Consider the following 12,003-nt stretch of genomic DNA (forward strand, 5'->3'; position numbering starts at 1 on the left):
CATTACTACCTGACCCTGATCATGACGTTTGTGTGAAACCCGATGCTGATATTTATTATATATTATGTAGGCAGTACCTTGACATGAGTATCTTTTGGTTATCTGACAAATTGACTCTCAGATATATATTCTGTTAAATGTGAAGAAAACTGAGGCCAGAAAGGAACCGTTGCCACATCAGGTAGAAAACAACAACCTGATGTTTAGAAAGCGGCTCCGTACATATATCATCAACCGGCTACCAGTCTGACCTGGAACCAAAGGTTTACTGTGGGACACCACCTCCGTCTGGCCCCTCTGTTATCCGTGAGCCACTGAGCTTGTTAAAGCCGTAGGGAAAAAGAAATGTGTGTTTGTGTGTGTTGTGTGATTAGGTTTCTGTGGCTTAGACAGATGATCTGTTAGTGAGGGAGCCAATTTGTGTGGAGAAAAGATAAAGTTATCGGAGCAGGGCCGAGAGCCTCTCCCACCACACTGGGGACAGTTCGGATACACACAGCTAGCGGGATCAATGACATGATGTGAACCTGGCATACAAGGGTTGTGGGAAAATAGGGCTTGTATTAATATAAATCAGACGTAGTCCACTAAATTAAAATTGACATAAAAATATGACCCAGTTTGATTGATTGCTTGCTGGTATACTGAGACATCATATCTCATAATGATCTATTGGAGGGATTGCGATGACATCGTGTGCAGACGTTCATGGCTCCCAGAGGAGGAAGCCGACTGACTTTGGTGATCACCTGACTTTTCCTCTACCTCCATGACATTTTAGGTTTTTAGTGAAATGTCTCAATCAATATGTCAATTGCAAATACATTCACCCAATATACACGTGTACACTCACTCGTTTTATTAATGAAAAATCATTGTTTATTCATGCAATTTTGAGAACGTCACGCTGGTAGCATTAGATAATGCCTCATTTGCATATTTAAGGGGTATCCCCTTAAAAAAACAGCCCTTATTAGTTTGTTTTTATTGAAATGTATCTTTACAGATACACAGATAGGACACTACCCTCCCCCAACATGCATGCACAAGCAGTCCCTCTGGCTCCGCATGCACACCATATGGGCTGATCACACAGCTCAGGGTATTAACAGTGTTTTGCCTCTTGCATGGGAGCAGTGCTGTTTTCGTTGTCGTAACCAAGCGCTCCCTATGTTGACACTTCCACAGCTAATGACCATAAAACCGTGAAGGCCTCATGAAGACTAAAGTCCACTTTAAAGTGCAGTTGTGTTATCATAGGAGGGTTTTTCTTTGGTAGATGTTATGTAATGTAATTTGTATGGTCTATGTTTATTTACCGGTAAATAATCTGAAATAAAATATAGGCCCTAGTTTAGCCTATATGTAGCTGTAACGAGGTCAAAGCTAAATTATAACTGATCTGCTTTATGGACTCTGAGTAGTCAGACAAGAGGAAAGTATCACATTCATGGGTCCCAGCACAACAGTATTAGGATAACGCAACAACAAAAAGACGACCTCTTCACTCAGTCCAAAATAACGTAAGAAGTAGGGGAACTGACAGGAAAGAACAAGTAACAATAATCAGATTGCTACACTTACACTTTTCACTATGGGAAAACATCCAACAGTGTCATGAAAATGAGACAGTTGAGCATATTAAATAAATGTAACTCTATTACAGACACATATAAAAACACACGTAAACATAATATGTATATAACAATATACAATCATGTAAAATATGCATATATATGTGTATATTTAACAATATTGTATATTGAGGAACAGTAGATCCAGAGGGAGGCGCTAACGGGCAGTAATTCAAAGTACCAACTGCCGTAAAACCTCGAAGAAGAACTCTGACGGTCGTGACGCAACTTCCTGTGAGATCCGCAACTGCCGTCTACTGTTCTTTTCGTCCCTGCTTGTTTCTCTGTTTATCTAGTTATGTATTAACTCTTATACTTATCTATTCTCTTACTCTATCTATGATAAACCCATGTCAAAATCGACTTGCTCCCTTTTATCTTTTAATCTTAGCATTAGGGGGTAAACAGCGTACGCTTGTTGTGTTAGATAAGCTTCACTCGCCACAGTTTACGGTCCACCGGGAGCCAGATTTTCCCAATACAGGCCAATCTATGGGTGCAACTATCACAGGATAAAGGAGTCACATATCACAAAACAAAGCCTAGGCTAACATGTGGGAGTATGCCAGAAACCTGAGTCAGCTTTGATGTATTTCCTCTGGTCCCGTACCCTCAGCGAGTTACATCACTCCCCAAGAAACGTTCCCTCCCTTCACGTGTGAATTTCATCAATCTAGTTCTCATCTCCACCTCTGTCACTGTCGGTGATGAAGTGTTCCACTAAGCACCTCGTCAAATCAAGGCCACCAACATGTTCTAATAATACAACATATCAACAACCAGAAATGCTGTTTTATAAATTGAACAGAAGCTTTACTGGTTAATGATTTGATTCTTCAGCATATCGGTTTGTGAAACACAGCTGAACCATTAAATGAAGCTTCCCCACCTGACTTAACGAATGCCCTTTGCTTGGCTTATTCAACCAATTTTTTTGTATTAAATTCTAATAATTAGAAGGACTTTTGTTGGTGGTTTACTAAAGAAACATGAATCAAAACTGGAAGTTTTCTCCCTCAAAGGGAGTGTGTATTCAATTACAAGCAAGTCCCATCCGCTGCTGAAGCAGCCTATTTCTTTCGCTTAATCAATAATATTCCTAGATTGCTTTTTGGCACTGTAGCCAAACATAATCACAAGCAACTGGCTGTTAGCTCCCCGTCCTTTACAGCTCATCATTTCTTTTCTTTTATGTAGAAAATTTGATTAAATGCAAAATTATCCTTTTATCTCCTGCTATGAGACAATGAGTAGTGCAATATTAATTTGTTGAATTCTATATAATCTCTGTTCTTACACATCTTGAGAACATTGTCCAACTACCTGCCTCCTCGATCCCCTACCAGCTAAATTCACGTCTTTGATACGTCTTTCACAAATGGCTCTGAATGCTAAACTTAGAGAGAATTTGACCATATTACACCAGTTTGAGCTTCGCTTCATTGACTCCCTATCCATGTCAGATCGCTCTTTAAGGTGCTTTTAATGACCTATAAAAACTGTAAATCCCTTCAAACCTGATGATCTCCTTAAAACTTCGTCACGCTGAGAATACAGGGCTGCTGTCAGTCCCCAGAGTTAAAAAGAAGTCAGCAGGCCCTCTTCCTATTGAGCCCCCTTCCTCTGGAATAACCTCCCTGCTGACGTCAGACAGTCTGACTCTGTGGAGGCCAAAATGCAAGTTGCTTATTCTTTGATTTCTTAAGGCTTTGCACCTGTTACATCGTCCTTCCAGCGGGTTGTTCTGAGGCTCAATGAATTTATTAAGCCGTCGACTTGTAGTCAGTGTTTGTTCTGCGAACGAGAATACTTTAAACTTTATTAAAACCTCTACCCTCCCTCGTTTCTCCCCTTTGTCCTGTCTGAGCAGGGCTGTTGGCTGTCCTGGGACCTCTCTCTCTCTGTCTCTCCTGGGTGTCAGTGCCTCATTCCAGATGTTTGGCTGTGGATCTTCGTCCTCCAGGAGGTCCAGCCTCTCCTCTTGTCTCTCTCTCTCTCTCTCTCCCTTGAGTGCATGTTGTCCTTGTCTCTCTCGCTCTCTCCCTCTCTGTGCTTGTTTTCTGTCTCTTATCTGTGTGAATGGTGTGCTTGAGCTTTGCCTCCTGTGTTTGTTTAGTCTGTCCTCTTTATAGGTCTCCATGGTGGAGCACGGGTCATGTGGATCAGGTCCTATCTGTTTGCCGGCACCTGGAAGCTGCTTGACGTGTTCCCGGATCGTTTCGTCGTATGTTTACGATCGATCATTTTGTCATCCTGACAGTCTCTACATTAAGATTATTATGTCGGTCAGTTCTGTACACAAAATCTATCGCATTTCTGTTCTTCCTTAGCCTATAAATAAAATACTCACAATGACCTATCACAATAGCAACTGAATCAATGACATTGTGCTTTGTACCAGCACATTACACCCGGAATTATATTACAAGTTAAATTGTATCTAGCCCTTCCCCTTGGTTTATATCAGCTGTCACAAATTATACCCTTGTCTCGAACTTATTGTTTATTTTGTTATAATTGTATATGATAAAGTTTTTTTATCATATGCTGCAAACACTAATTAAAGACGTCACAGATAAGAGACCGTATCCTCATTACACTCATAAAATGAACAAACTTATACATAATCAGCACCGAGACGTTACCCAGACAGCTTTGGTCATTGTTACAGAACAACGATGTGATATTATGTCACAGAAATCAATTAAGAGAACAATAAGAAACAGTTATTTATTAAATGTATAGATTGATTACAAAGCATTTTCTTTAGAAAACAGTCAATGAAAAATACTCAGCCAAAGAGAACTTCTAAAATAATTTGTATTTTCTGTATCACGGTGGCACCGAGGCGACAATTTATTTTTCCCTCCCATGCGTCACACACCATAGACTGCTATTGTAAAAGAAACTGGCTCATTATTTAACTACCCTGCATGTTGAAATACAAAAGACCAAAGTTATTAGATGTAAAGGATATTAGAGGAAATATATTTTATAAATTAAACTCTCCTGACAATTACATTTAATCCATTGGAAAGGGAATTTCCATTTCAAACTAAAGGTCCCTTTTCTGCCAAAGAAGAGAAAACATGACAAAAATACAAAATAATTTGTCTATAAAATACAGTTTTCATCCCAACGGATTGTTTTTTGATCAACCAAAGATTATTTCAAAGTAGTAAAAATGACTTTAATGTCGTCCTCTTGGCCCAAATCATTATTATCACGTCATATTGTTTTATTCTGATTTGAGCCTTTCAGACATTAAGATCTTTTCATTGTCCTGTTGAGTGGGTCAGGATTGGACTGGCCTCAGAACCTCCCAGTGTACTTCAGCGCGCCGAAGATGCCACCACCTGAAAATAGAAAAAAATATATTTTTAATGTTCAGTCTAAACCTGCGAGTTCTCTTTTTAATTATTTGTCTGTGTGCTGAATACTCAACATATTGCATGTTTGCTTGCAATTTAAGAGCAATGTCCATTGCTCAGGTGGACAGGGGATTTATATGGTTCGGAATAATAAAGTAAAAATAGTTAAATCCTTCAAATTAATAAACAAAATCCAAAATAATCAGATAGTCTTGAGTTTTGATAGTTATAAGATAATAAGTAAATGTTATAAGACACAGTTTTTACTAATGTCCCAAAATTATGATTTATTATCTGATCATTTTTGATCTAGAAAGGCAAATGTTTGACTTCGTATCTCATAATCTTGATTTAGGCTACGACCACTAAATTTGGATTTAGTGTCTCGGTTAGTGTCTCGGTTGATTTGAAAGGTGAGGTTTGCATTCATTCAGATGCTCAGGATCAGCAGGAGGGGGAGTCGTGCCAAGGAAACATTTCTTATCTTTGCGTCGTTCAATTTAAAAATTGCCAAATCCTTGTCAATGGATAACAGGATGATGTGTCATTGAGGAAGCAGAAATGAGGTGCTACGTGAAGAGAGTGCTTGTATTGTACTCACCAACAGCAGCCACCCCAGCGATGGAGCCGATGGCAATACCGGCTATAGCTCCAGATGAGAGTCCTTCTGATGAACCTTCGTTCAAAGGGATAGTTGTTGCAATTGAAGGTGTTCCCGTAGGAGGTTGCGTTGGTGACGTTTCGGCAGTGTTGGATGGACCAGGGTTGGTTGGACCAGTGTTGGTTGGACCAGTGTTGGTTGGACCAGTGTTGGTTGGACCAGTGTTGGTTGGACCAGTGTTGGTTGGACCAGTGTTAGATGGACTAGGATTGGATGGACTGATAGAAGTTGGGTTTACAGTGCTTGACTGCGCTCCACACATGGTGACTGTGTCAGTAAAAGCAAAAAGACAGAAAAGGGTTGAAGGAGAATCATTAAAATGTTCCCTATATGATAGCGCATTAAAAATGCATGTTAACAATATTTCCACAAATGCAGGTAGCAACTACACACAAGTACTGACTTCATCTCAACTTTTATTTTGTAAAATCTCGCCACACATTTTTAGAGCTGCCCATTTGATCAACATCTATAAAATGTCAAAATGTTTGTCGACTAGTCTTTTAGTTAGTCATAATCAACTGGATTCATGGAGGAATTTAATGTTTGACAGTAAAGATAGTGGCCTCTATTATATGTAAGAACTACACATGTTTTATTAATTATAGGGGCAATGTCAAAGATAATAAACCTAATCATTGACCAAATTGTGCCACAGCTTGAGTAACCCCTTTAAACAAACACAACATTTATGGCCCTGAAGCTATGACCTCTATCTATTAACCTTAGCCACAGTTTTGTATTTCTTACCCCAATAAGAAGGATAGAGTTTCAGCTTTTAATAAATCGCTAAAATGTCATGCTCAGTAAAGAGAGTTCTTTGTCATAAAGTAGGAATTTAAACTGATTTGAGGAAAGTAAAGGTACACATGTCCAGTGTTCCTTAACCCAATTTCATACATTATCCTTTTCCTCCTCGCTGTTTTTTGTATATTTTCACTTTGGGATGTCATGCAGATTTTTTATGACATTTGATGACAAAGATACAATTTGTCACTGGAACAGTTTTGTAAATCAGTGAAAAGCATTAATAAGAACAACTTTTGGATTGCCAGGTTGCGAAATATCCCTTTGACTGATATGACCACTTAGCTTCTAAAAATCTGGACCAAAATCCGTTTAACTTATTAACGTACAAATGCAGACTTAATGAGTACATGTCTTAGAATAATTAATGTTGTATTAACATCTGTTCCCTGAACCATGAACATGTATTAATGGGTTGCAAACATTAAAACTGTATAACAACCATGCAACAAATGTCTTCTTGTTAATAATCAATAAAGCATTGGTAAATTATGAATTAACCATCAGTAAAGCCATTAGTTACAACTTAAAAACTCTGGGAAGCTTATAAGATGGTGTTACCAAGAAAAGTCTGTATAGTGAATGTGGATATTATTTAGTTTTTTACCTGTGCCAAGAAGGCAGAAAATAAGGACAGGAAGATTCCTCTGCATTGTCTCAGAGTGTCGGTGCCACAAAAACAGGGAATAGATGTGTCTTGAAAGATGTTCTTTGGATTATGAGCAGGGCTGCTGGGAACACAAAAGCACAAACACACTTAATTTCTGTGCAAACACACATGTAGCATGTCCTCGTTCCTATCTGCGAAATTAGACCATATCTTGGTCATAAACAGGAAAACTTATTCTTAAAAAACACATTAATTATACCTATTTCTGCGCTGCAAAAAATAAACTTGATAAAATCAACCTAAACTCACTTTGTCCACTATTTTACTTGCTGAACAGAGTTTCAAACAAAACATGTTTTAAGAGAACAATGAATACTGAAATAAAGTCTAAATGTTGTTCATATCAGCTGCTGTTTGATGATCCTGTACTATTTTCCTGATAAAAGAAACCAGACACGTACAATTACAAAAACATCGATCACTTTCAAGCTTACATTTTTTTTGGTCGTATCTGAGAACTTGTAATTACCTGCCCACTGGTTTTCAGGGAAAATCAATAAAAAAAACTGGTACAAAGAAGTTTGTTTTTGACAGACAGCTTTATCTGTGCTGCATGCTAATTTCTATGAACAACTCCAGATTTCTTTCTAGCACATCTCTTTGAGGAAAGCTGTGTTACTCACCTGAGAGGCTGTCAATGATGATTTTCTTTTCCCGTAAGACCAGAGGATATTCTGCTTTTATGACCCCTTTATCACACCATCCCATTATCTCTAGCCCTCCCATCTTTATGTGTGTGGGTGGGTGGGTGGGTGTGTGTGTGTGTGCGTTTGTTCTATTATATATCACCACAGCTCAGCCATGGGGACAGGGCATGTATTGATTTAATAGGCTTATTATTGCTTACCAAAGGGCTATTTTGGGTTTTTATGGTTCAATTGCTGCGGCGCATTCAGGAGGCATCGTTCAGGAAGTACTTATCATCTCCCCATAATGCATAAAGGCAAAAGTGGAGCTTGGAGTTGGGTGGACAAAGCACGAGTAGCAGCCTGATGTCAAGCTAACTGCTAGTGAATGTGTGTCATGTGCAGGATTTGGCTACTCCACTTTTTCAATTTTAACAGCATGTCTTTAATAGGAAGAGAAGTAATCAATACTGTACCAAAAAGTCTGTCGAAGCTCTTTGTATCCTGGAGGCAGCCAATCAAGAACATGTCAGATGTAGCAATAGAGCTAAAGCTCAAAGCTGAGACTGTCCTCACAAGAAAAATGACAACATTGGTCGCGACTTGACCCTAAACAATCGGTGTTTCCCTGACAGGCACGTCTTGAATGAATTATGACTTTTGTTGTGTCAGATGCAAAAGCAGAAGTATGAAATTGTTAAATGTAAGCCCCTTGTGAATAAAGTTGGGGTGGATAGTCTTGTCATCACAGATTATGATTGTGACACTGTTTGCATCCTGTTTCCTATCAACGGTCAACATTGGTTTCATTTAACAATGGCCATCTTTAGCCAACCTTTTCTGCCTAAACCAAATCAGATCTTTACCAACAGATCAGAAAACAAATGTGCTTGCCAGAAAAAAAAGTATAACAATACACCCAATACAAGGCCGTAGGTGGTAGAAACACTTACAGAGTGAATTGCCCTCCTTTTGCAGTTGTTGCACTGGTTTCCTTTAGCTTGTCCTTGAGTCAGCAGCACTGCCTAAACTAGGCCGTTTGCATCGGTAGCTGGAGCAATAAAGATTGATCCAACAGCCAACAGAGCCTTGCAGGACAAGGTTGCTGTCGAAACGTCCTTCAGTTTGCTCTGCTTTGGTGAGCTGCTCAGCAGACTATGGTTGAAAACACACCGTCACCACAGCACAACTGCATGTCATTTACATGGAAACGGTGTGGAAGACTCACAGCTGCCAATTTTTCCCAGTGACCAACCTGTAACCAAAAACAATCCCCTGCAGCCCAGTAAGCATTTTCCCCATTGCTGGCCAGTATGAAATGCATTTAGTTATCTTGATGTACAAACGTGTACTGGTACATGCCCAGTACATGTGTTGGCATCATGCCGAGGTTGTGCAATTGGCCTCATCATGTGGAAACCAAAGAAAAGAAACTTTAGCGCTTGGTGAGCAGGTTGCATTTGAGTTGCTGATTGTTAGATGAGAGGATTTATCTCAAAGACTATGAGGGGATAACAGCTGGCCTTGCCCTGTCCAAAGGTAACAAAATCCTACTAATATTACTGTAAAATCACAAGTGGAAAAAAAGAAAAATTACTGTTTTATTGTAGCGAGAGGGAGTATGTTGCTTCTCTGACGTGCCAATGCTGGAGAATAGGACAACTGTGTTGTTAAAGTAATGCTTTTACATTCAAATGTATCCAAACAACCAAAATGTCGATAGAAAATTCAAAAAACAAATAAAATACAAGAAAACAAAACTAATACACCGGAGACACAAATGTGATGGAAGTCAGTTTGTTCCGGAGAGTAGGACCAAAGTACCAAAAAAGATCTCTCACAAGATCTGGATCTCCCTTTTGGTTCAGTTGGCAAAAACCACTGCATGATGATCCGTCATGATTGGATTGGGTGGTAATCAGTGAGCAGGTCAGAAATGTACTGGGAAAGCCAAACCATTAAGTGCTTCATAGACTATTAGTAGAATTTAAATTGTTTCTGTATTGTACTGGGAGCCACTAAAGTGGTTTAAGTATTAGAGTAATGCAGTGTGTTTTGACTTGAGCTGAAGCTTTTGTGATTTTTTTTCCCCAACAAACAATCCAGTAAAAGAACATTACAGCCGTCTAACCGTCTATGAGATAAATGCAAGACTTTCTTTCCAGAATCATTTTGATATATGAATCTTCTTTGGTTGTATACTTTCCAATTGATAAAACAGTGTTTGTGGTTATCAAATTCAATTCAATTCAATATAGTTTACAAGCTTGTTTATCGAACCGAGATAACCTAATGAGGAAGTTATGTGTTGTTATCAGAATATAAATTATACACTTTAATCTCTACTTATATATAATGTTGTTAAGCAGAGGCATGTTTAGATAAAAAACTAAAATCCATGGATTGACCCTTGTGGAACCCCTTTAGTAGATCTAAAGCTATACCAAACAAACACAGATTCTCCTATCGTTCATTTAGGGAATACAACCTGTTATGACCAGCGTTACGAACAGTCTGGTCTTGTTTTCTCATATGCTGTTATGAAAATAATCGTGCTATACTGCCAGTGTGTTTTGGAACAGAATACCAAGACACATCACCCTCAATGACAATAGGTACCTTCCACAGACAACATGACATTCTGCACTCATGGGACAAGTTGTACTTTATACAACCGACATTAGGACAAACAGCAACAAGAGCACCCCCACCACTTCAATCAAAGTAGCAATAGTTTACTGGCATCGGGGAGTTTATATGGCTAATAACTGAAATCAAACTGAATATTTATAGATTCATTATTGGTTATCACATGGCAGTTAGGTGGCTTTTATGGTGTTACACTTTGGTCTTTGTAGTACAAAGCCATCGACTATAAGATGAGATAAGATACATTTAGATAAAATTCACTTTTACGAACAAAGACTGCTCAAAAATTAGAACATCATAATTGCAAATACATTTACCTTGGCCAGTTTGATGAAATGTCTTAAAATTGTCCTCTAAAATGGCTTTAGTGTCTGGCCTGATGTAGTATTGGTACAGACCAAAATCCTGAATGATTGACACATGTACACTATGATTACCTTTTGTGAATCTGTTAGTTTTTGAATATTTAACTCCGGTCTGAAGGTGTGATGACCCAAAATAACACGTGATATTCTGAGATTATACAGGATAGAAAGAGCGTTATAGTTGTAGTTTGATTGGAGAATCCACCTTAAAAACCTGTAAAAGCACTGCGGACAATTTACGACAACAATCGAACAGACCATGACGTAAAGTTCGAAATGATCTTTCTCAGACTGGAGATCTGGCAGATACATGACTACGAGTGCACTACATATCACATAAAGGATTGATTTTCTTATTACAATCCCGGTGGTGTGGCAGCTGAAGTGCTCATTTCAAGAACTAAAGAACGCATACATCTTTGATGGTCAATCAAATTCTCGACGTAAGATGATTGTTTTGTCATGAGATGTAAAGAGAAACAATATCAGATCTTCTTATTATAATTGTATTATTAATTATAAAAGTGGAGTAAAAAACATCCAAAATACACATTAAGGTGTTTATTTTACTACACTTCATTTTTGCATCTGTAGATTTCACCTAAATTCACTAGAAGTTAGCATTCGATAATGTGCCATCTGGATATTTAAGCAAAACATTTCTATTAACACAAAAAAAGAATTGTCTTATAATTTTTTTTAATGGCTAGTATTTTCTGATTTATAATGTGATAAAAAGAGGTATACAGAATTCCCTCTGTAAAACCGTTGACTCTAATGTCAACAAAAATAAACTTTTATTCAATGTTCAGATCTGTGTTCTGGAAATGTTTGCAAACTAGCACATCTTTAATAAGAGCATGCTCAATTTGCAATTTCATCAACTGGGGAAGTTTTGATGCAAAATCTTGTAGTTACATTTTAACATTTTCACCTGGGGTGTCTCCTCTTTATCAGCCGACGTCTCAAGCCTTGATCTTGCACCAGCACACCCTGCAACAATAAACTGTGAAAGAAGAAGGTGTTCTCTGTTTTCTGATGACCTCTGGATTTGCAAACACAGACTTCACTGCTCTCTACATTTTCAGAGGAAATGAAACTCAACTACGCTCCCACAAAGGGTCACAGTGGCAATAACGAAACACAAGGAACATTCCGGTTACACCTTATCTGGAGACACGGATGCTCTGGTCCTTAAATTTATTGTGATCTGTGAGTCA

The 12,003-nt window shown here is 38.4% G+C and overlaps 1 long non-coding RNA gene across 5 annotated transcripts; it reads right to left on the bottom strand.

Annotated features, from left to right (window-relative positions):
* Positions 1 to 4,338: 4,338 nt before the first annotated feature.
* On the bottom strand, positions 4,339 to 7,890 carry LOC306705316. Of its 5 annotated transcripts, none has more exons than XR_013767327.1 (4): positions 7,767 to 7,890; positions 7,081 to 7,201; positions 5,607 to 5,933; positions 4,339 to 4,990 (listed from the first exon to the last, which is right to left on the bottom strand). It is a non-coding gene; the product is annotated as an uncharacterized lncRNA (long non-coding RNA). The 5 variants fall into 5 exon arrangements; XR_013767328.1 differs by having other exon boundaries at positions 7,081 to 7,204; positions 7,767 to 7,884; XR_013767329.1 differs by lacking the exon at positions 7,767 to 7,890 and adding an exon at positions 7,613 to 7,753 and having other exon boundaries at positions 7,081 to 7,204.
* Positions 7,891 to 12,003: the final 4,113 nt, after the last annotated feature.

Source organism: Pholis gunnellus (assembly GCF_910591455.1).
Source record: "Pholis gunnellus genome assembly, chromosome: 13".
Taxonomy (NCBI): Eukaryota; Metazoa; Chordata; class Actinopteri; order Perciformes; family Pholidae; genus Pholis; species Pholis gunnellus.